The 26,803-nt window shown below is 34.8% G+C and overlaps 1 protein-coding gene and 1 long non-coding RNA gene across 7 annotated transcripts in view; both read left to right on the plus strand.

Annotated features, from left to right (window-relative positions):
* The window catches only part of PPM1E (protein phosphatase, Mg2+/Mn2+ dependent 1E), a 289,214-nt gene that overhangs the window by 14,312 nt on the left and 248,099 nt on the right, over positions 1-26,803 (plus strand). The window lies entirely within an intron of this gene.
* Positions 143-19,350, plus strand: LOC143687730 (uncharacterized). Its single transcript, XR_013177667.1, has 3 exons — positions 143-11,170; positions 13,325-13,514; positions 14,647-19,350. It is a non-coding gene; the product is annotated as an uncharacterized LOC143687730 (long non-coding RNA).

Raw genomic sequence — 26,803 nt, forward strand, 5'->3', positions numbered from 1 at the left:
ACTGCTGAATTTTTTCTATTTTCTCTCTCTTCTTCTGACTCTGTGGTTTTGATTGTTGTATCTTCTAGCTCTCTAATTCTTTTCTTCTGCTTATTGAAATCTGCTGTTGTATGTCTGTGGTGTTTTTTTTTTTTGGCATGGACAGGTACCAGGAGTCGAATCAAGGGGTCTGGCATGGTAGGCGAGAACTCTGCCTGCTGAGCTGAGCCACCATGGCCTGCCCACCTGTAGTGCATTTTTAATCTCTACCATTGTGCCTTTCATCCTCTAATTTGTTTTCTTTTTATACTTTCAAATTCTTTATGTTTACACATTTTCTTAATATCCTTTATCGCTTTATGCTTATTTTCCTTCATCTCCTTGAATTCATTTAGGAGATTTGTTTGAACATCTTTTATTACTTGTTCCAACATCTGAGTTTGCTCTGAAGTTTTAATTTGTTCCCTTGACTGAGCTATATCTTCTGCTTCTTAGATTGGCTTGTAATTTTTAACTGATGTCTAAGCCTCTGATTATCTTTATGAGTTATCTGTGAAGGTCAAATTCTTCCTCTTGTTTAGGGTTTTATTGTTGATTGACTTTTGAATTAGGCTCTTCTTTGACACTTGGTCTAACTTATTCTAGAAATTTAGAATCACGTGTGTTTAACTGTTCAGGTTATCTCAGTTCTTCTTCAGTTGATCTTGCCCTGGATATATGTAGCAATTTTTAAGATTGTACTTTTTGTGTAATTGCTTCATCTGCAGGAGAGAGCTTCCTTTTTTCTGTTCCTTCTCCCAGAATCTTGATCTGTTTTATTTTTGTGCAGACTTTTTTCCCCAGCCTCTATGATTGGTTTATTTTTCTCCCTCGCTTAGAGCCCTGTTTTCCTTTCAGTTCTTAGACTCACCCTATCTTTCAGCATTTCTGTTTAACCTCTCCTCTCCCCACTTCTTATTTTTTTGGTTTCTGCTTCTGGTTTCTTCCTTGTTAGTGTATCCCACTCTGGGGAGGCATATGGGGTCAATCAAGAAAGGTGGGTAACTTCGAAAGTCTGTTTACCTTCCGATGGTCCAGCCACTGAAACTGGATTGAGTGAGGGCACAACAGTTCTTGCCAGCATTTCTATAGCAGTCTCTCCCTAGGGGGCTTTTGCATGCAGCGCTCCTCAGCAATTTCTGTTCTGCCCTGGATCTCTGCAGACTGTCCCTCTATCTGAGTATGAGTGGTATTCAAACTTCCTGTTGTGAATCACTCTACAGTCTCTCTGTCTGTAGAGACCCTTGACCATGCTGCTTTTGCGCAACTCCCAAGCTGCATGGGTCCAAGGGATGGGGAGGGGAATGGGAACAGACCAGTAGTCCAGGACAGAATTTTCTTAATTGTATTTTTATGTTTCTTTGATTCAGCATTTTTTAGGGGCCTTCTCCTATCTCCACTGCCCTCCAGAGTTCTCAGCAAGTGGGATCTGTCCTTTTATTTGCTAAATCTCTGGGGAGGCTTTTTCAGGGGTATCTTACATTGTCATGTTGATGATGTCACCTCTCTGTATCCCCAGCTCCACCAAGGACATTCACTACATAACTGCCTTTAGTGCAGTTATCAAATTCAAGAAATTTAATGTTGATATAAGGATTGCATTCTGTATTTAAATTTTTTTGTATGTCCCAGTAATGTCCCTTTGAGCCTTTTTTCCTCCCTTGCTAGATCCCATCCAAGATCATGTATTGCATTTATTTTCATAGTCTCTTTAGTAGCTCATTCTTTCTTCTTTTTTTACTTGTGGGAACATATATATAACCTAAACTTTACTATCTCAAAACTACCAGATATACCATTCAGTTGGATTAATCATACTGACATTATTGTGGTACCTTCGTGCTGGCTTGAAAGGATGTATGTCCCCTAGAAAAGCCACATTTTAATCAAAATCCCATTTCATAAAGGTAGATAATCCCTATTCAAAACTGTATGTTTGAAACTGTAATCAGATCATCTCCCTGGATATGTGAATTATTCAAGAGTAGTTGTTAAGATGGATTAGGTGAGGACATGTCTCCACCCATTTGAATGGGTCTTGATAAGTTTCTGGAGTCCTTTAAAAGAGGCTCTTTTATAAAAGAGGAAAGTCTTTATAAAGAGAGAGGCTTTATAAAAGAGGAAACATTTTGGAAAATGGAAGAGATTCAGAGAGCAGAGGATGCTGCAGCACCATGAGGCAGAGATGAAGAAGGAAAGTGCCTCCCAGGGAGCTTCATGAAATGGGAAGCCAGGAGAAGAAGCTAGCAGATGATGCCGTGTTCGCCATGTGCCCTTCCAGATGAGAGAGGAACCCTGACTGTGTTCACCATGTGCCTTTCCAGATGAGGGAGAAACTCTGACTGTGTTTGCCATGTACCTTCTCACTTGAGAGAGAAACCCTGAACTTCATCGGCCGTTTTGAACCAAGGTATCTTTCCCTGGATGCCTTAAATTGGACATTTCTATAGACTTGTTTTAATTGGGACATTTTCTCAGCCTTAGAACTGTAAACTAGCAACTTATTAAATTTCTCTTTTTAAAAGCCATTCCCTTTCTGGTATATTGCATTCTGGCAGTTAGCAAACTAGAACATCTTGTCACATAGCTAAAACTTTCCCATCTCCCCAAACAGAAACTACACCCATTATGCGTTAACTCACCATTTTCCCTGCCCTCTGCCCTTGGCAACCTGTTCTCTATTTCTGTCTTTATGAGCTTGCATATTCTCTGGAATTTTCTTTGTAGTTTAACATGGGGCTTGAATTTAACATTCCAAATATACAACAACTTTGTTTTATTTAATAACTTAAATAGTATATACAAACTATCTTTCTATACCCTGCTATCTCCCCACCTTTATGTAGTTCATGTCACAAATTGTATGCTTTTACATTTTGTGTCTGAATTACAGATTTATCATTATATTTTTGCATTTGCCTTTTAGCTCCTTTAGGAAGTGAAATGTGGAGTCACAAACCCAAAATACTGGCATTTATATTTACCCGTGTCATTACCCTTACTGGAGACCTTCATGGCTTCAATCTGTTGTCTGTTGTCCCTTCCTTTCAGCTTGCAGGTTTTATTTACAGTCTCTTTTGGGCTTGTCTAGGTGCGATGATCTCCTTCAGCTTTTGTTTATCTGGAAATATCTTAATGTTTCTGTTATTTTTGAAAGAGTGTTTTGTTGAATATGGAATTCTTTGTTGGCAATTTTTTGCATTCAGAACTTTAAATCTGTCATCTCAGTGTCCTCTAGCCTCCATGGTTTTCTATGAGAAATCACTTATTTTTATTGAGGTGCCCTTGTACATGACTTGCTTCTCTTTGTGGCATTCAGAATTCTCTCATTAGCTTTGGCATTTGAGATTTAATTATAACATGGTATAGTGTGGGTTTATTTGACTTTAACCTGTTTGAGTTTCTTGAGCATTTTGGATGTGTATATTCACGCTTTTTGTTAAATTTGGGAAGTTCTCAGTCATTATTTCTTAGAATATTTTTCCTGCCCCTTTCTCTTTTTCTTCTTTGGGAATTCCCACAATGTGTATATTGGTAAACAATAGGCTATATTAACTTTTCTTCATTCTTTCTTCTTTCTGCTCTACAGAGTGAATGATTTCAATTGTCTTATCATCAAGTTCGCTGTTTCCTTCTTCTCCCAATATGCTGGGGTTTTTTTTTTTTTTTTACAAAAATATACTTTTGAACCCCTCTAAAGTATTTTAAATTTCTATTACTTTGGTCCTCAGCTCTGTTTGGTTCCTTTTCATAACTTCTGTCTGTGTTGATGGTCTTTTTGTGTTCATCTCTCATGTTCCTGATTTCTTTTGGTCTGTGTCCTTGTTTTCCTTTAGCTCTTGGAGCACATTTATGACCATTTTAAACATACTTTGCCTGGTATGTTCTGGTTGGGTTAGTCCTCCATTGTTCGTTTCTAATTCTTTAATCTTCTCCTTTGCCTGGGTCGTCATTTCCTGTTTCTTTGTATGTTTTGTGACCTTTCGTTGAAATCTGAACATTTTAATATTTATTCACTAGAATTTAGACTTTCTGAGGCCTCTCTTTCTAAAGATTGTATCCAACTAACTTTCCTTGAATGCCAGCAACTAATTAGCATAAAAAAAAGAGAAAAGAAAAGCACTTTACCTAACCTTTGCACCTTGACCTGTGTGAGTGCTCTTCTTCAGGGTTTATCCATACAAAGTTTAGAGACCATCTCCAGACCAAAGCTCAGGGGGCTCCCTAATCCTTTCAGTGCAGATGTCTTTTGGTGGGCATATGTGTGTAACCCTAGGAATTTCCCTATTTACATGGATACAATGTCTCATCTTCTCTACAATCAGTGTATTGTATAGCCTACAGCTAGCAATCCCTGTCCCCAGGCAGCATGACTTGATTGATTTCCCACAGTATTCTGAAGGGGAGTTCTTTGAACTGCCTTCTACATGCAGGGCAAGTTCTGGGATGGTGAGTCCCTCAGACCTCTACTAGACAGACTGGGCCAGACAAATATGCTCCCATATATATACAAGGGTTACTCTGCTCTCTCTGAAACGGTAACAAGGATTCTGCTCTCTGTTGGTTGGCTCCTCACCTAACCTTGATGGGGAAGGGAAGGGAGAGCCAGGGTACCACACGATCTTACTGCTTTTAAGTAGTCTTTTTCTTGATTCATCACTCTATTACTATGGTTGTTTGACTGTTTCCTAGAACTTTGAGAAAGATGGTTCTGCCAGTTCTTGCTGCTTATTCAAAGCTTCTGTGTGTGTTCAGAGCCCTGAAATACCTCATTTGCCATCTTGAACCAGGCAGGGATGTCTGGCTTGTTTTGTTCTTAGGTTCCTTGAGTATATATCTATAAGTAGAATTGTTAGATTGTAGTTATGTGCATTTTAAATTGACTAGATATTGCAAATTCCTCTGTTCACCAGCATTGTATGAGAGGCCTGTTTTTTACACATTCTCACTTATATTCCTTAGCTTGTACACAGCTTGTATACAGCTGTATGCCATTAACGCCACTGAACAGTGCTGAGGGAGTAGACTACTTGTAGCAGACTGTGATCTTGATTTAGGGCATTTTAGAAGAGGATTGTCTTAAAGTGTAGGCCAGCACTGTCCAATAGAAATATGAGTCACATATATAATTTAAAATTTTCTACTAGTCACAAAAAAGTGAAAAGAAAGAGGTGAATTTCATTTTAGTAATTTATTTTATTAAAATTTTTAAATTACCATTTCAGCATGTAATCAGTATTTTAAATTATTATTGATATATTTATCTTTTTTATGACAAGTTTTCAAAATCGTGCATATTTTACACTTAAAGCACATCTTAATTTGGGCTGTCACAATTCAAATACTTAATAGCCACATGGGACTAATGGCTACCATATTGAATAGTGCAGGTTTAGACATAACATAAGCAAAATAATACAGCTACAAAACCAAAAACTTAATTCTCTAATACAAATGTGACATTTAATTTCAAAGTCATATTTAAAAGGGTTTTCATTCCAACACCAAGTACATCTTTATTTTTGTGTTTCAAAGAATAGAAAGCTGAATTTATTTTTCCTACATTTCTATATTAGGGAATAATCTGATTTAGATGTATTTTACTGATTTCTCCTTCCATGTGACATGAAAGGTATAGGTAGATATAATAGTTTTCTATTGCCATATAATAAATTACTCCAAACTTAGAGGCCCAAAGACACACACATTTATTATCTCACAATTCTGTAGGTCACAAGTTCAGGCAGGTTTACCTGGGTTCTCTGCTTAAGGTCTCATAAGGCTAAAAAGTCAATGTGCTGGCCAGACTGCATTCTTATCTGGAAGTGCAGAGAGAAATCCACTTTCAAGCTCATTCAAGGTTGTTGGTCAAATCTAGTTCCACAAGGCCTGAGGTCTTCGTTTCGTTGCAGTCTATAAAATGGGGACTGCACATTGCTCTTAAAGGCCACTCATATTCCTTCTCAGTGGTCCCCTCTATCTTCACATCTCCAACAGGACTCCATATCTCCCGGGCTTCTCTTTCTTCTAGCCAGCAAGAGGAAGCTCTCTGCTTTTAAAGGCAAAAGTGGTTAGATGAGGTCCATCCAGATAATCTCTGTATCTTAAGATCAACTGTGCTGTATAACGTAACACAATCACAGGGGTACTATCACCACTAGTATTCACAGATTCTGGGGATTTGGGTGGAGCATCTTTGAAGGCCAATTTTAGATATTCTGCACACCAAAGGAGAGAAGCAAGATGGAAGAACATTTTAATTATTTGTTTAAAAATATATATATTTAAAAGACCAATACTATTTATTTTTATTTTTAAGCAGCCTCTTTGAGATACATTCACATAGCATACAATTATGCAAAGTGTACAATTAATGGTTCACAGTTTCATCTAGAGGTCTTTTAAATTCAGTTCTGAATGAAAGAAAAATAATCTGCCCTTTTTTTTTTGTCTCTGCTTCCACCTATCTGGTGAAAGTTACCATCAGCTCTTACCTCAGCTACTGCTGTACCCTTTTAACTGGTATTTCTGGTTCCATATTTTTCTTCCTTCAGTCAGTTTTCAGTACAATAATCAGAGTACTCCTTTAGAGCTGGAAATAGATCATGTTGATTTTCTGCTTTAAACCCATCAGTGGCTTCAAATTGTAGTTTAGAGAATAATCCAAAATGATCCATGATGCCTACAATGCCGTACCTAATCTTTCTTCTGGCTCCCTTGTCTGGTCTCACCTTGATCAGCCTCTACTCTTGCTCAGGTACAGTGCTCACATCACAGTGGTCTTGATATAGTTCACAGAACCTGTCATGATCTTTCTTCCTTCAGGGCATGTACACATTTGTTTTCTTTGCCCAAGCAACTTATTCCCCTTCTTTCTACCTGTCCAACTAGATTCTTGGTTCTCATCTTAAATATCTCTTTCTCATAGAGGTTGTCTTAGTTTGCCAGGGCTGCTATGACAAGTACCATGAAATGGTTGGCTTAAACAACAGGAATTTGTTATCTCACAGGTTTGTAGACCAGAAGTCCAAAATCAAGATGTCAACAGGATCATGCGTTTTCAAAAGTATGTAGCTTCCTGATGTTTGCAGGCTCACAGTTCATATCTTAGTCTCTGCCTCCGTCACTTGGTCATCTGCATCTGCTCCTCTGTTTCCTGCTTCTGTGTCCAAATTTCCTCTGCTTATAAGGAATCCAGCCATATTAGACTAAGGTTCACCCTAATTTAGTTAATTAATCTAGTTAACTTATAACATATTCAAAGATTCTGTTTACAAATGAGTATACATTCACAGGTCTGGAGGTTAGGACTTGAACATGTCTTTGTGGGGTACATGATTCTACATAACAGAGGTGTTTCCATACCTCTGGTCTAAATTAAGTTCTGCTTTTTTACTTTCATAGCATACTTTACTTTTTATTTATATCCACTTATCATAATTTATACTTATTTATATTTATATTAGTTGTTTAATGTCTCTCCCCCAGACTGCGACCAACAGATAAAGAATGTTTTTTTCACTTTTGTGTACTTTATACATAGTACAAGTTCTGCCACATGGTCGGCACTCAAAAAATGCTTGTTGAATAAATGAATGAATCTTCAACTTTTTCTCCTATTTGGTCTACCAAATTGTTTCCTTTCCAGATTTCTATAAGTCTATTCTCATCCTCTTCTTTCTTTTTATTTTCCTCCCACATTCTCTTCTGAAGAGATGGGGGAAGAGAAAGAAAAAAACTATTCCTTCTGTCACCATTTCAGGCTTGGCTTCCTACTTGATGATTTGTTGGCATGTTTGTTTTTTATTTTGTGTTTAATATTTTCACCTAGCTGCAGAAATATATTTGTAGGTCTCATTACCAGTTAACAATCCACAATTTTGCAAATGGAAATGTTCATGGATTTGAGAGTATTTTCATGTCAATTCTTTTCTTTTTTTAATCTTAGACGGTCTTTATTTCACCTTCATTTTTTTTTAGTTTTATTTATCTTTTTATTTTATTTTTTTAATACCAAAAAACACAAAGAAAATGCAAACATTCCTATTTTGATCATTCCACTCTACATATATAATCAGTAATTCACAATATCATCACATAGTTGCATATTCATCATCATAATAATTTCTTGGAACATTTGCATCTATTCAGAAAAAGAAATAAAACAAAAACAGAAAAAAAATTTATACATACCATACCCCTTACCCCTCCCTTTCGTTGATCACTAGCATTTCAAACTAAATTTATTTTAACATTTGTTCCCCCTATTATTTATTTTTATTCCATATGTTCTAGTCATCTGCTGACAAGGTGAATAAAAGGAGCATCAGACACAAGGTTTTCACAATCACACAGTCACATTGTGAAAGCTATATCATTATTCAATCATCATCAAGAAACATGGCTACTGGAACACAGCTCTACATTTTCAGGCAGTTCCCTCCAGCCTCTCCATTACATCTTGAATAACAAGGTGATATCTACTTAATGGGTAAGAATAACCTCCAGGATAACCTTTCAACTCTGTTTGGAATCTCTCAGCCATTGACACTTTGTCTCATTTCATTCCCCTTTTGGTCGAGAAGGTTTTCTCAATCCCTTGATGCTGAGTCTCAGCTCATTCTAGGGTTTTTCTCAATCCCTTGATGCTGAGTCTCAGCTCATTCTAGGATTTCTGTCCCACGTTGCCAGGAAGGTCCGCACCCCTGGGAGTCATGTCCCATGTAGATGGGGGAGGGTGGTGAGTTTGCTTGTTGTGTTGGTTGGAGAGAGAGGCTACATCTGAGCAACAAAAGAGGCTCTCTTGGGGGTGACTCTTAGGCCTAATTTTAAGTAGGCTTGACCTATCCATTGTGGGGTTAAGTTTCATATAAACAAAACCCAAGACTGGGGGCTTGGTCTACAGCTTTAGTTGTCCACACTGCTTGTGAGAATGTCAAAAATTCAACTTGGGGAAGTTGAATTTTTCCCCGTTCTCACCATTCCCCGAAGGGGATGTTGCAAATACTTTTCCACTCACTGATCAAATCACTCTAGACAGACCAACAAAATCTCATGTCCTACCCAAGATTCCAAGTACTTATGGTGTTCAGTCAAGCTATCTACATAAGTTGTAAGTGTTAGGAAATGCCCTAGTCAAAATATAAATTTTGTACCAAATAAACATTTTTTGCTTTAGTCTCACACATAAGTTGAAATTTTAAAATATTAGCTACCATCTATTTTCAGCACCCTGCAGTAATGACATTCCTTTATTCTTCCTCATGTAAAAACATTTTTAAAATTTATACATTTAGTCACTATCATTATACAATATAGGCGTTCCTAGATTATACCATCTCAATTTTTATCGTCTATCTTTCTTTCTGATTTTATTTATGCCCCAGCCCTCCTCCCTCTATCATTCTCACATTCAATTTCATTTAGTGTTTTAACATAATTTTATCACAGTTAGGTAGTATTGTTCTGTCCATTTCTAAAGTTTTTATATTCAGCCCTGTTGCACAATCTGTATCCCTTCAGCTCCAGTTACCCAATGTCTTACCCTATTTCTATCTCCTGATGGTCTCTGTTACCAACGAAATATACCAAGTTTATTCACTAATGTCAGTTCATATCAGTGAGGCCATACAGTATTTGTCCTTTTGTTTTTGGCTAATCTCACTCAGCATAATGTCCTCAAGGTCCATCCATGTTGTTACATACTTCATAACTTTATTCTTTCTTGCAGCTGCATAATATTCCATTGTATGTATATACCACAGTTTGTTTATCCACTCATCTGTTGATGGACATTTTGGCTGGTTCTATCTCTTTGCAATTGTAAATAATGCTGCTATAAATATTGGTGGGAAAATGTCTGTTTGGGTCCTTGCCCTTGTGTCCTTTGAGTAGATACCTAGCAATGGTATTGCCTGGTCATATGGCGATTCTATATTCAGCTTTTTGAGGAACCACCCAACTGCCTTCCTCATGTAAATTCTTTTGAGAATATTGTAGACAATTATAAGTTTGAAGAATAATAATGTATTGAGAGGAATGAGGTAGATAAAAAGATTTAGAGTATTCTTAATTCCTTGTGTGTATTTTCCCTTGAGACTTTACATTCTGGTTTATAATTCTGAGGCAGACCAGTCCATTACTTCTTACCTTAAGTCATTAAAGAAAAAGAAACAAAAGACCAGTTTGCCATTAGAAATATCAAAGATAATTTTTTTCTGGTGACTTGATTCCATAATGACTTACCATTTTATTACAGAAACATCTTTTAAAGTTATTGTCTCTTATAGATTAACATATGTGACCCACTTTTACTACAAGGCGCAAGTTCTCTAATCTTTGACCTTTATATAACAATTTCCTACTTTCATCTTTTCTACTTTGTGAATCTAAGTGTAAAAACTAAAAAATTGCTTATTAATGAGGTTGTTTTTTGAGAAAATTGTGCTATAGTTAATATCCATCTTTGCAAAAGAAAAAGTAGCAAGAAAATATAAATTAAAATGCTCTTAAGGTAATATATATGTAGTGTTTATAAAATTGTGTTGCGGTATGTGACGATATATATATATATATAAATTCTAGAGGGCAAGAATCATGCTGTGAACATGTTATTTATTGAACCTATTGTTACCACATAAATAGGAGAAATAACTGTCATTAAATGAAGCTGTCACTGATTCTAATGACCTCTGAAGTTCTGAAATTTGATTTCTGGTAACTATGAATATTTGTTAGCTCATAGAGTTTTGGTTTAAAGTAGTTTATAAATATAGTCTTCTCTTGTTTTGTTACTTGGGAAGGGACATGTCTTAATATTCACAATCTACTTATATTCAGTCAGAGGAGCAAAATTTTTTTTCAACTTTTCAAGGTCATATGGAAAGTTAACTTTGCATTTAGGAATAATTTTCAGTCTTTTAAAACAGAGAAATACATGCCATGCAGGAGACCTGGATTCAGTTCCTGGCCCATGCACTTCCCAAAAACAAAACAAAGAAGCAAGCAAACAAACAAACAAACAAACAAACAAAAAATTCCACAAGTGTTGCCGCAATAATGGGATACTCAGGTGGAAAAAAAGAATGAAATGTGACCTCTGCCATATAGCATACAAACAAAAACAAATGAAACAAAACAAGATGCAAAACAGGTAAATAGAGTTTGTCATTTTAAAAAGTGTTCTTTGCCATGATGTTGTCTAATCATGATTGAGAAATATAAATATCTTTTTGTAAAACTTAAATAACAAGGTAAACCTGTAGAGGGTCAGCATTGTAATACTCTAGGTAGTAAACTGTCCCTTGTTGTTGTGACTGCATTGATCGAGAGCTTGTTCAGGCACTGTTTATTACCTCATTTAATCCTCACATAAAGCATACGATATAGGTTCTATTAGTTCACTTTGCAGATGAGAAAGCTGAGGTACAGAGGGTTTAAAGAACTTAGTTAAGTTTCCACCATCAATGGCAATACTAGATCTTAAACCTAGGCATTTTGACTCATGATGTTACAGCCATGAACTTCATTTTATGATTTCCATGTTATATTATTACAAGTATATTTCCTATAGGGAAAAATCTGAGTAAAGATCTGTATGTAGAAATCGTATTTGACTTTTACCACTGCCTCTTATCACTTCTTACCTTGATTACTTTAGTGGCCTCCCAGCTAATTTCCTGCCACTAGTCTCATTTCCCTTTAATCTAGCCTCACTGGATTTTCTAACTCACTGCAATTCTCTAAAGATACTATATTATCTATTTCTGCTCTGCCTTTGTAGATACTGTTTCTTCTGCATAGAATATCCACTTTCCTAGCTATAACTTACTTCCTTTTATTTTGAGGGGTGGTGTGGGTTGGGGATATATTTTTAATTTGTTTTCCATCCAAAAAACATCCCTCTCGTTCATGTATTACCTATAAATAAATAAAAATCTAAGTGTTTGCACCAAATATTCCTCTCAACTCTTACCTCTGATGAAAGAAAAGAAAAAGTTAACAATAAACGATGCTTATTAAAATACAATTTAAAATCCAGAAATTCTTTAACTGCAGACTGAAAAATTAGTTATAACTTGGCATAGAGTTCATAGCAATTGCAAAAAATTTTAAAAAACCTTATGTCGATGTTCATTTATTAAGATACCTGGAGGTTTTTTTTTTCAATTTAGTACATGACTAATCCTGCAACCTATTTAATTTTTCAGTTTCAGTATATTAATTATTGAAATAGCCAAAGGCACCTATTTTAAGTACATTTTTAATCTCTAATGTAGTAGTCATCAAAGTGTCTCTTTTGTAATGATCAACCCCCATCTTTGGATCCCGTATGCAGTCGCACAGTTTTGGAATCATCATTATAATTGTATAATGCATTGAAAAATGGCTAAAAGTAAAGCTTGTCATTCAGCGCCAGAATTTTGTTTTGTATATTAAACTATCCAGTTTATGTTCAGCAAATAATACTAAAATAAAATTTTCTTTGATTATCAAGGAAAGGAGGCAGAAGTAGGAAGAGTGATAGATTTTTCTAGTACAGGTCTATAAAAATATATTGAAGATAAAGTATATTGAAGATGAAATGTAAAATAAAAGTATTCTCCCAGAAAAAGACCTCACGAATGAATAATAAAAAGTACATTATAGGAGTGCATGGGTGGTTCAGTGGTAGAATGCTCACCTTTCATGCAGGAGACCTGGGTTCAATTCCCAGACCATGCACTTCCATCCAAAAAAAAGTACATTACATATATGTATATATGGAGAAAAAACCCTAAAAAACAAATGCATAAGGTCATATTCATACTCAGACCGACTAATTAAACATTTATGGAAAAGCCTGTTAAATATTACATTTAGTAATTAGTATATTTTTATATTTATATATAGGTTACAAAACAAGAAACTGAATTTTTTTCTCATTTCCCCAAGAACTACAAAAGAATATTTAAATTAATTAAACCTTGCTATGCTGTGATTTGTTGTACTTTGTTTTAAAAAGCTTTTTATTTTTCTCTAACTTTTGAAGCGATTGTCTAAATACAGACAGCCTTATGTGTGGCTTAATAATTTTTGTGGTTAATATATACCATGAAAACATTACTTTAGTTATTAATTTCCTTAGGCATATATGTTCAGTTTTGTTCAAGTAAGATATTGAATCATTTGCTATTTTATAATATGTATAATTAACAGTAAATCCTAAAGAAATAGGACTAGAATTAAAGACAGTATTCTTTTTTGAAACTGACATTAACAAAGTTTATTTTCTATTCTTATTTACTTGTTTTCTGCCTCATTACAGAAAGAATCTCAAGTGGCAAATTAATTTTAATATAATGGGAGTAATATTTATTCATCAAAAAAACCATTAAGTTCCTACCATATACTACCAATTACTGTACTAAATGCAGTACTAAATGCAGTGAAATTAAAAGTATATTCCTTTCCTCAAGAAGTGTGAACTTCAGAGGAAAAGCCATACAAGTTAACCAGTAAGTATAATACAATGTGAGTATAATAATAATAATTAACCCATATATGAAGTGATATACTAAGCACGTCTTGTGGTGTAACTCTCTGTTTTTCAGATAAAGTAATTAATGCTTAGAGATATTAGGTTACTTGTCCAGGGAACACACAATAAGTGGTAGAATTAGGATTTGAATTTCGATGTGTTTGACTCTAAATTTTATCTTGTTTCCTCTATATACCAAGTGTTAGAGCACAACAATGTAGAGGATTTTATGGAAACTTTGAAGAGTATGTGTTTTCTATGCTGGAACATGTGCCAACCTAGGTGGATTCTAGAAGTGATTGCTTGAGTTGAGTTTAGAAAGATAAATAGGAATTAGCCTGGAGGCAATGTTAACTGAAAAGCATTTCAAGTAGACAATGCCATGTGGAAAGGCATGGAGATGAGGAAGTGTAGTTTATTTGGGATTTGCTAGCTAATTCTTATTTCTGTAAATGAGGGTAAACCTAGGAATGACCTGAGAGGCATTCAATCATTTATTCTGTCAGTTCACTTTCTGGGAAGATACTGGAATTTTTAAAACTACAGATCATAGTAATGCCACTTGTATAAAATAATGCCACATAAACCATAAGCAGGAGGGCGGGCCGCGGTGGCTCAGCGGGCAAAGTGCTTGCCTGCTATGCCGGAGGACCTCGGTTCGATTCCCGGCCCCAGCCCATGTAACAAAAACGGAGAAACAGAATACAATAAAACAAGAAAATGTTTAAAAAATGTTTCCCTTTCTTCCTTCCTTCCTTCCTTCTATCCTTCCTTCCTTCTCTCTGTCTTTCCTTTAAAAAAAAAAAAAAAAAAAAAAAAAAAAAAAAAAAAAAAAAAAAAAAAACCATAAGCAGGAGAGCCTTGCCTTATGCTTTTATTTCTGCCCTCTAATTTGTTTTGGCTTTTAGAACAATGGCTTCTTTTTTTTTTCTGATCATTTCTCACATCATGCTACCTGATGCCAAGCTGTGTGGAGATTTTAGAACTGAAGACTTCCTAAAGTGTTCCCATTTCAACTATGCTTAAATTCTCTTTAATTCCTAAAGAATTATGAAAGGATAAGTATGTTACTCTGTGTAAAGTATCCACTGTATGACTTTATTTTTCAGAGGATCAAAGTACTAAAACAGATCCTTTCACAGACATGCGTGGAGAGGCAGAAGCACATCAAACTGCTAAATGGATACACAAGACAACATAAGAGCATGTCCCAGGTTATAAATCAGTGTATAAAATCTAGAAGATGGAGAATAATTTGTCTGAGTTTGAAAGAATGATGTTAATAGACACATCAATAAGAAAATTATTAGTTTATTTTCACTACCCTGTCTCTAATGAGACAGATTTCAAAACTTATTTCAAATACTGTCTCCTACTGAAAGAATTTCTGAGGTCAATTAGAAGTAATCACTCCTTCCATTAAACTACCGTAGTATTTTAGAAAGATATTCAATAATTCTTTCCTCTTTATTTTGTCATTTATATGCATATCTTATCTCCTCTATTAAACTGTATCTTCCTTGAAGCAGAATTCATGTTTGATCCACAGCACTAAATTAATATTTAATGAATTAAAGCATAGCGTGTATATCATAAACTGAATCATTAGAGTAGTGTTTCTATGTTTTGCATGTTGACTATGAATTACATACATCAGAATCATCTGGAATATTTTGTTAAAAATGCAAATTATTAAGCTACTGCCTACTGAATGACAATTTCTTGGGGCTCCAGGAATATGTTTCAGAAAAAAAAACAAAAACCTCTAGGTAATTATGATGCACACTAAAGTTTGAAAACAACTTCATTAAGGAGAATGCACTTACATGAAATTATAGATATGTAGATATTAAAAATAATAAATTAGCAATTAGTACCACATAATAAGTTATAAAATATAAGAAAAAAGAAATGAATACTTTCAGTGCAAATTTTTCCTCTTGTCATCAAAGATCAGTATTCAATTTTTTGCAATTTCAGCCTTTTTTTTCTTTAATTTTTATTAATAAAACCAATCAACATACAACACAAACATTCTTAATGTATGAACATTCCATACTTGGTGTGCAATCAGGGGCTCACAATATCATCACATAGTTGTATATTCATCACTATGATCATTTCTCAGAACATTTACACCACTCCAGAAAAAGAAATAAAATGAAAAGAGAAAAAACTCATACATACCATACCCCACCTCTCATTGACGACTAGTATTTCCCTCTACCCAATTTATTTTAACATTTGTTCCCCTTATTATTTATTTATTTTTAATCCATATTTTTTACTTATCTGTCCATACCATAGATAAAAGGAGCATCAGAACAAGGTTTTCACAATCACACAGTCACTTTGTGAAAGCTGTATCTGTAAGGTTTAGGAGGCGAAAGAGAGAAGAGGCAGACAAAAAAACCTTACAGTGAGAGAGTTTATTCCTGCGCTCCTGGGCAGAGCTCACAGAACTCAAGGTAGGGAGTTGTGAGCTTGCCGCTGGGTCCTGGTGCGGGCGGTTTTTAAGCAAGGGAGTTAGGTGACGTCTAGAAGGGGCGGCACATTTTACACAGCTCGAGTCATGGTGACCTTCCCTGTTCCCCCGACCTAACAGTATCATTATACAATCATCTTAAAGAAACATGGCTACTGGAACACAGCTCTACAGTTTCAGACACTTCTCTCTAGCCTCTCTAATACACCTTAAACTAAAAAGAGTTATCTATATAATGCATAAGAATAACCTCCAGGATAACCTCTCGACTCTATTTGAAGTGTCTCAGCCACTGACACTTTATTTTGTGTCATTTCTCTCTTTCCCCTTTCAGTCGAAAAATTTTCTCAGTCCCATGATGCTGAGTCCCAGCTCATTCTAGAATTTCTGTCCCACGTTGCCAGGGAGGTCTACACCCCTGGGAGTCATGTCCCATATAGAGAGAGGGAGGGCAGAAAGTTTGCTTGTTGTATTGGCAGAGAGATAGACCACATCTGAGCAATAAAAGAAGTTCTCTGGGGGTGACTCTTAGGCCTAAATTTAAGTAGGTTTAGCCTATCCTTTGTGGGGATAAGTTTCATATGAACAAACCCCAAGATTGAGGGTTCAGCCTATTGATTTTGTTGTCCTCTCTGCTTGTGAGAATATCAGGCCTTTTCCAATAGAGAAGTTGAATTTTCCCTTTCTCACAATTCCCTAGGGGACTTTGCAAATATTTTTTATTCACTGTTCAGATCTCTCTGGGATTTATTGGAGCATAACTCTGGACAAACCTACAAAACCTCATGCTCTACTCAAGGTTCCATGCACTTACAGTGTTCAATTAAACTGTCCATATAAGTTATATTAGGAGATGCACTAATCAAAATATAAATTTTGTTCCAAATAAACATTTTTTTGGTTTAGTCTCACACGTAAGTTAAAGCTTTAAAATATGTTACCATCTGTTTTCAAAATTTAAAAAGTATATTTAAATGTAAATAATTTAAAATATTGATGACCATTTTCTATGAATACATTTGAAATAAAGGACCATGGTTTTATAATTAAAGACTATGAAGAGATGTATTGAGCCAAGCATCGGAACAGTCTTATATTACTGAATGGATTGATTGCCTTTTAGGGCACAATATCCATTAATGTAGTTTGTGACTAATAATTTTATTGTCAGAAATAGTGTGATTTAGATAACACATAACAATACATATTTCTCCAGCAAAAAAATTATATTCTAAATTTACTTGTCTGTGGACATTTTATCTGTGATTTTTTAAAATATGAAAATGTTGATAAAGTACAATCTATCTTAGTTTATGCATTGTTGGAAATTATAAAGGCTAGGATAAGCTGTAGCAAGCAAGTCCAATATAGATTTTCATCCAAATAGTTCTTTTATTTCTAATGTGTTGCAATAGTTTTACAAACATGAGCTGTCTTTATAATAATAATAAAAATAAGTTACACTTTAATAATGCTTGTACTGTAGAGCAGTGATTGAAGTGCTTTGCACAAATTAATTCATTTAAACCTTACAACAACCAAATTAGGTAGGTATTATTATCATCCACATTTTACAGGTAAGAAAACTGAGGTAACAGAGTAAGAGGTTTGTCTAGGATGACATAGCTGGTAAGTGGTTACTGTGTGAACTATACAAGTCTAGTTTCTGAGTTGGTGATGTATTTGACTTTGTCTTACTCATTATTAGGAGATATTTACAGCAATTAAATGACAAATGTTTCCAAGTAAAACTTTGAAACAAATTCAGTCTGCATCTAACCATTATCTTTTTTTAATTGCTTTAATGCGATTTCTGCTTTGACTGATTACATGCAATGATAGCAGGTTTCTTTAAAATTAATTGGATTTCAAAGGATTGTTTTAACATGCTTTTCTTGATGTTTGTGATTATAGTAGATGATCATTTGTAGTTAAAAAAAGAAGAAGAAAATATTCTTATCTTCAGTACTCTGACCCATAATTTTCCTTTTCAGAAGCTGTTAGAACACTGTAGATGTATTTGTGTGCTGATTTTAAACATTGTGCATATTTTTAAAAATGTGTAGTTGTATTTTTATATATTTTTTTCTGATTAAAAAAGTTATTCACGTGTTTCTCTACAAAGAGGTTGCATTTTTAAGAATGTTAAGTGGTACATGAATAAAATATTTGTCCTTGATCTGGGTAATTTTCTCATTTTTAATTCTACAGATTGGTCATTTTAGGTGTCATCCATTATTTGTTTTAATAAATACTGACAACGATCTGTTTTATAGAAATATGTAGCTTATAAATGCTATACATTGAGCTGTGTTTTAATATTTTAATTATGTTTAAAAATAAATCTGTCTCTTCAAATACTAACTTGCCCAAGAGGTTTAATTGATATACTTTGTTGTTTTTTTTTTTTCAAGAGGTTTAATTGAATACCACCAGTTTCTGTTATAATCAGTGCAGCTAAGAAGAAGAGGACACCTAAATTAGAGAGAAGCCCAGAATAGAAAATAAAGAGAGATTTTTAGCCTCAGAATAAAGGGCTCCGAAACGGGGAGATGGGCTAAAGACAAGATGGGTTATAAGAATCTTGAATAAGAAGATCATGGGTATGCCCAATCATATGGCTCTTAATAACATAATGAATATATATTAATATTTAAATCAAGCTTATAGTATAGTGAGTTGAAAATCAGCATGAACATAGACTTTTATGTGGAACTGTTAAAGGAAAAGGATGATTTAATTTTAGACTTTATGTGAGAAAAGATATTTCTTGAATTTTTTTCTTTTGATGTATCTATATTTTGTCATTTTATTAATAGTGGGAATAGAATGAACATCATTTTTTTATGGACAAAGTATTTTTTAGTTCTAAATTTCACATCAGTAAGAAACTTAAGTAAAATTTTAAATGTAAATTGAAGATTTGATTGGGCTTCTACATAGGTACCATTTTGATGGCTAGTGGGAATTGAGCATAGTGTAAAGGAGGGCCAAACGAACGTCTTTAGAAGAGTACATAGTCATTTAATAATTGTTGAAAGAATGAAAATGCCCTATCTTTCAAATAAATGGAATTTTATTTTGCTATGCAAAGAATTTATTCTCCGTTACTTATTTTGTGGTTTCCTACTAGAATATAAGCTCCATGAAGGCAAGGACTTTGTTTTATTCACTACTGAATCCTCAATACCTAGAATAGTGAATGCTTAGTACGTGGTAGATTTTTAATAAGTAGTTGATGACTAAATTAGCATGTTTATACATGGTTTAAGTAGCATTTTTTCCTAATTGGGTAAGTGGTAAATACTCATATTAAGAATTTCTAATACTATAGGAAAGAAGAAAATGAAAAATACTTGTATTTTGCTATTTCAAATAGCCAACCTTTAGGAATATTTTTCTCTAGTTTTTTTTTTTCCTGTGAAAATATGTTTATAACTTCAGACCATACTTTCATATATGTGTATATATATTATATAGTTTTATGCCTTGCTCTTTTTTAAACTTTTAAAATTACAATTATTTTTTAATCATCACAATCGACTTTTTTGTGAAAAATAACATATATTCAAAAAGCAATACATCTCAGAGCACATTGCAACAATTCACTGGTGAACAGATTTCAGAGTTTTGTATGGTTTACAATTCCAGTTTCAAGTTTTTACTTCTAGCTGCTCTAAGATATTGGAGACTAAAATACCAGTTTAATTATTCAGCAGTTATACTCATTTGTTAAACCCTACCTTCTCTATATAACTTCACCCTCAACTTTGATCTTTTTCCCACTGTTTGTGGGTATTTGGGCTATGCTGATTCTAACTTTTTCTTGTTGAAAGGGGCCATTGATAATATGGGATAGGGGGATGAAACTAGTTGATGTTATGGAGAGGCTGGCCCTTCTGGGTTTCAGGACTTAACTGGTCCAGGGACCCATCTGGAGGTTGTTGGTTTCTGGAGAGTTACCCTAGTGTATAAAATCTTTGTAGAATCTTATGCAATGACCTAGGTGTTATTTAGGATTATATGCCTTGGTTTTTAAAAAAATTTTAGTGTGGTAACATATACTTGCCATAAATATTCCCATTTTAATCATTTTTAAGTGTACAATTCTGTGATATTTATTATATCTACAATGTGGTACCATCACCACCATCCATTACTAAAACTTTTTCATTATCCCCTAACAAAAACTCCATACTCCATTAAGAAATAATTCCCCATTTCCCCTCCTTCCAGCTCCTGGTAACCTTCTTTTTTATGGCTGAATAATATTCCATTATATGTATGTACCACATTTTGTTTATCCATTCATCTGTTGATAGATAGACAGGTTGTTTTCCGCCATTTGTATGTTGTGAATAGTGGTCTTATGAACATTGGTGTGGCAGTGTCTGAGTCCTTGTTTTCAGTTCTTTTGAGTATATAACTAAAAGTGGAATAGCCAGGTCTCATGGTAATTATGTTTAACTTTTTGAGAAACTGCCAAACTGTTTTGTTCAGCAGCTCCGTCATTTGACTACAGTATACAAGGATTCCAGTTTCTCTACATCCTGGCCAATACTTATTTTCCATTTTTTAAAATACTAGGTAACCCAGTTATTTTTCATTATCCCAAACAGAAACTCATACCAATTTAGGAATAATTTCCCATTTTTCTCCTTTTCCAGCCCTATTTTGCTTTCTCTCTCTGTGAATTTGCTTATTCTATTTCCTATAAAAGAAATCATGCAATATTTGTCCTTTTGTTTCTGGATCATTTACTTATTATAATGTTTTCAAGATTCATCGATGTTACATCAGTATGTACTTCAGAACGTAATTCCTTTTAATAACTGAATAATATTTCATTTTATATATCCAGCACACTTTGTTTATTCATTTGTTGATGGATACATGGGTTGTTTCTACTTTTGGCTATTATGAACAATGCTGCTGTGAACATTGTTGTATCAATAACCGTTCAAGTCACTGCTTTCAGTTCTTTGGGGTTTATATCTAAGAATGTAATTGCTGAGTCTCATGGTAATCTATATTTTTCATTTCCCTAATAGCTAGTAGTATTGATGGCAAGCTTTTCATGTACCTGTTGGCAATTTGTATATCTTTTTAGAAGTTTCTATTCAAATCCTCTGTCCATTTTTAAATTGGGTTGCTTGTGTTATTGTTGTTGAGTTGTAAGAGCTCTTTATATATTCTAGATTTTAAGTCCTTAGCAGATGAATATTTTGCAAATATTTTCTCCCATTCTGTGGGTTGTCTTCACTTCATTTTTATTAATAAAACAACATACAAACATACAAACATTCCATACATGGTATACAACCAATAGCTCACAATATCATTGCATGGTTGTGTATTCATTGCCATGATCTCTTTTTTTTTGAACATTTGCAGCACTCCAGAAAAAGAAGTAAAAAAGAAAAAAGAAAAAAGAAAATTCATACAAACCATACCCCTCACTCCTCCCTTTCATTGACCACTAAAATTTCCATCTACCTAATTTATTTTAACCTTTGTTTCCCCTATTATTTGTTTATTTTTTATCCATGTTTTCTCATCCATCCATTTCCTAGTTAAAAGGAGCATCAGAGACAAGATTTTCACAATCACACAGTCACATTGTGAAAGCTTTATCATTATATAATCATCTTCAAGAAATATGGCTGCTGGAACACAGCTCTACAATTCAGGTATCTCTTCAGCCACTCCAATACACATAAGCTAAAAAGAACCATAAGCTAAAAAGGGGCTATCTATATAATACTTAAGAATAACTTCCAGGATAACCTCTTGACTCTGTTTGAAATCTCTCAGTCACTGACACTTTATTTTTGTCTCATTTCTCTCCTCCCCGTTTTGGTCAAGAAAGTTTTTCTCAGTCCCCTGATGATGGGTCCTGTCTCATCCCAGGATTTCAGTCCCACGTTGCCAGGGAGGTTTACAACCCTGGGAGTCATGTCCCACATAGAGGGGGCAGAGAGTGAATTCACTTGCTGTGTGGGCTTAGAGAAGCCACATCTGAGCAACAAAAGAGGTTCTCTGGGGGTGACTCTTAGGCCTAATTTTAAGTAGGCTTAGCCTATCCTTTGCAGGGATAGGTTTCATGGAGGCGACCTCCAAGATTGAGGGTTTGGCCTATCAATTTGGTTGACCCCACTGTCTTCATTTTTTTTGATAATGTCCTTTTATGTACAAAAGTCTTTAATTTTAGTGAAGTCCAATTTATTTTTTCTTTTCTGACTTTTGCTTTTGGTGTCATATCTATGGAATCATTAATAATGTCACAAAGATTTATGCCTATGTTTTCTTCTAACAGTGTCATAGTATTAGCACTCATATTTAGATCCATGATCCATTTGGAATTAATTTTTGCATATGGTATTGATACCAGAAATAACAGTAGATTCTTGCTTGTGTGCTCATATGACCAATTCCTGAGACACTGGGGTTTCAAAGAGAGAGAAAGTTTATTACTAGGTGTTTAATGGGAGATCAGATGGCCTGTGGGCCCCAAAATCTGTCTCCCCAAACTTCAGTAATTCTAATAGTTTTACAGCATTAAAAGAAAGTCATTTGAACAGATAATTAAAAAGTATTGGCAAAGTCCTTTGAGGGATTGGAGAAAAAATATGAAACTATTAAACTTTACAACTGGGGAAACCCCTGATACTGTCTCAGACATTAGGGATTCCCAAGGTAATAGGCCAAACTCTTGATCGTGAGTCTTGCTCTTATGAAGCTTATTTTTGTAGTGGAGAAGCTAGGACTACCTGTAGTTATGCCTATGCATTCCTTCCAGAGAACCTTTTTTATTGCAACTCTTCAAGGAAAATCATTACCCTTCCCTTTCTATGTGGGACTTGATGTTCAGGGGTGAAAGTCACCCTCACAACATGGGATGAACCTGGCCCTGGCACCATGGGATCAACAAGGCCTCCCTGGACAAAAGGGGGAAAAGAGTTGTAACAAATAAGGTATCAGTGGCTAAGAGATTCAAATAGAGTTGAGAGGCTACTCTGGAGGCTACTCTTATTCAAGTTTCAGCTTGATATTGCTACTTATCATGGTTTGCCCTCAACCAAAACCATTCCTGGCAACCTTAAAGAACACCCATGGCTTTATCTGAAATTATACAAATGTTCCATGCACTATGATAACTTTCCAGTAATCTAAAACCTCTAGATGGGGTTCCTAGGCCAAATAAGTCTTGAAACCTGGAGGGGCCAGCCACTCCAGAACATCAACTAGTTCCATTCTCCCTATCCCATAATATCGATAGCCTTTTCCAACATGAAAAATTTAGAATGGGCAGAAATCAAGTACCCATAAAGATTGGGAGAAAGATAAAAGGAGAAGCTAGAGTTATAACAGAGAATATAGGATGTTACAACTGAGTATGACTGCTGAATGATTTTTCTAGTTTTAAAGCAGCTGGAATGCAATGTACCTGAAACAGAATGGCTTTTAAAAAGGGGAACTTATTAACTTGCAACTTTACAGTTCTAAGGCTGTGAAAATGTCCAAATTAAGGCAAGGCTATAAGAATGGCCAATCTAAGGCATCCAGGGAAAGACACCTTGGTTCAAGAAGGCCAATGGCATTCAGGGTTTCTCTCTCAGAAAGAAAGGCACATGGTGAGATCTACTAGCTTTCTCTTCAGTGGCTTCTGCAGGGCTCTGTCCGTTTTGTGGGCTCTGTTGGTTCTGGTGGCTCTGAAGCTTTTCCAAAATGATCCCCTCTTAAAGGGCTCCAATAAGCAACCCCACTTTGAATGAGAGGACACATATCTTCTTGGGAACCATCTAATTAAAAGTTACCACATCTCCATGGAAACAATAAAAAAGATACCACCTGTCAGTATTAAATGAGGATAAAAGGACATGGCTTTTCTGGGGTACACAATAGATTCAAACTGGCACAATTATACTGATATTTCTTTTAGTCTCCAGTATCTTGGAGCAGCTAGAAGTAGGAACCTAAAATTGTGAAATAGTAACCCATACCAAACTCTGAAATCTGTTCTGAAATTAATCATTGTGATGTGCTTTGGAGCGTATGGCTTTTTTGTATGTATGTTATTTTTCACAATTAAAAAAAATAAAATATGGCAGCCTTAATATGATGATGGGTGTGATTTTTAGTATTATAACGAGGTATGGGTGATTTATAGGTTAACATCTAAAGCTACTGTGCACGTCAGATAGGCACATTATAGTTAGATCTGGCTTTGGATATCAAAATTTTGAAATTGGGGTGGGTTAGTTGAGAACTGACCTAGTTCCCTTCATTAATAAACATTAAGGGCTGTCTTTAGTGATCACAGGGTTCTAAAGTTGAAAAACTGGATAAATGGGTACAAGTGAAGGTTAGTCACAAGGTTTTTACAATTACAAGGGCACAAGATAAAGGCTATATGATCATCAAAAAGAAAGGGGACTTCCGGGAAGATGGCAGACCAGAGTGGAGTGAACCAAGATAGAAAATGGGAAGAAAATGTCCAGGACTGCAGGTCCCAGGGTACTAGAAGTCCACCTTGGGTCTTCTGCATGGTAGTCAGTCATTCTGCCACTGGAGTTCTAGTGTACTCCAACCTACCTTATGCTAAGGCCCTTAAGTTGAATTGTATCCCCTACTTGAGATCTGCACCTTGATTTGGCAATGGATAACTGACAAAGTGCAAAAGGGAACATTCAGCAAAAACTAAGTAAATACAAAGCTTTAGAAGAGTGAAGGAAACCAACTTTCATAATAACTATATCAAGAGAATCAAATGCCCTGAACACAACAGAAAATCATAAACACACGAAACAGAAATGACCGAGCCAAATAACCAAATCAGAATTCCAGAGGGGACACAGAATATGAAACAACTACTCAAGGATATTAATAAAGAAATTAAGGATATCAGGAAGATACCAAAAATTCCTTATCCAGCCAATTTATCCTTCAAAACTGAGGGACAGAATAAAATCTTCAAAGATAAAGATTGAGAGATCTAGTCAACAAGAGACCAGCCCTACAAAAAATACTAAAGGGAACCTTGTCAGCTGATAAAAAAAAAAACAAAAAACACAGGAGAGATCAAGGCAGCTAGATTACAAGTAAAAGATTTCAGGTATTTTCCTCTGTAATGCCAGAAAGTAAAAAGGAAGACACTAGAAAAGCATAAAGAAGAATTCAGGAGGTTAAATAGAAAAATGGCAGATCACACAGAAATGAAAGATAGAGTAGACCAAATAAAAAATATACTGGAGACACACAATAGCAGATTCGAAAAAGCAGAAGGAGAATAAGTGAGCTAGAAGATAGAACTAGAGCACACAAAAGAACAAATGGCAAGAAAGATTGAAAAAATGCAACTGGATCTTAAGGAAATGATGGACAAGAGACACAAAAATATAAGAATTATTGGTGTCCCAGAAGAAGAGAAGAGTAAAGGATTGGGAAAATTAGTTGAAGATTTAATTGTAGAAGACTTCCCAACCCTTATAAAAGACACGAATATGCACATTAAAGAGGTCCAGCAAACTCCAAATAGAATAAATCCAAACAAGCCACTCTAAGACACATACTAATCAGACTGTCAGGTGTTGAAGAGAAACAGAAAATTCTGAAAGCAGCACAAGAAAAGCAATCTAGTACATATAAGGGAAAACACGTAAGACTGACTTCGGACTACTCGACAGGCACCACGGAAGCAAGAAGGCGATGGTATATTTTTAAGAGTCTGAATGAGAAAGGCTTTTGACCAAGAATTCCTTGTCCAGCCAAGTTATCCTTCAAAACTGAGGGAGAGATTAAAATTTTCAGAGATAAGGTCTTTATCTCTGAAAATTTTAATCTCTCCCTCAATTTTGCCCTACAAGAAATACTAAGGGGAGCCCTGTCAGCTGATAAAAAAAGACAAGAGAGATCAAGGCAGTTGGATTACAAATAAAAATAAAAAATTTCAGGTATTTTCTTCTGTTATACGAGAAAGTAGGAAGGAATATATAAGGAATAATAATAATAATAATTCAGTAATCATAGTCATCCCTTAAATCCTAATTTCTTGTTTTACAGTGAAGGTAAGGGTCCAACCTCATTTTCTTGCATAGTGGATATCCAGCAGTCCCAGCACCACTTCATTAAAAAATTGTTCTTTCCCCATAGAATTGTCTGGGCATTAAATTTTTAAAGGAATTGTTCAACTTTATTTTTAATAAAAAATAAAATGTAAACTTTGGGAAATGGAAGAGAGAAAATAGTGCATTACCATTTTGGATTTCTCTTCAAGTCTCTTTGTCATACAAATAAAATATAGAGTTGCAATTTGAATGTACTATTTATATTCTCTGCCTTTTTTGTTTGATATATGATAGGCATTTTCCATGCTGTGTAGATATCCAAATTATTTTTTGTTACATAATGCTCTATTTACAGGATCTATAGAATTTAATAAACCAGTCTGTTATTTTGAATATTTCCTCTAAATTTTTAATATTTATGTAACATTGCAGTTTCAGTCTTTATTCATATGTTATTAACCTTCTGATGGATAATTTCCAAATTTCAGGAAAGATTTCTTCCCCTCATATTGAAAACCTACTAAAGACTACCTATATAATTTTGATTTTGAGAATCATATGGTATGTGTATGTGTGTGTGTGTGTGTGTGCATGTTTTTTATTCAGTTTGTCTATTTAATATAACAATAGCAGTTAATGTTAACCTCTGACTATAGGTCAGGCAATGTGCCTGATCATTTATGTGCATAATCGTATTTAATTCTTGCATAAATT

Source organism: Tamandua tetradactyla, chromosome 6, assembly GCF_023851605.1.
Source record: "Tamandua tetradactyla isolate mTamTet1 chromosome 6, mTamTet1.pri, whole genome shotgun sequence".
Classification (NCBI taxonomy): Eukaryota; Metazoa; Chordata; class Mammalia; order Pilosa; family Myrmecophagidae; genus Tamandua; species Tamandua tetradactyla.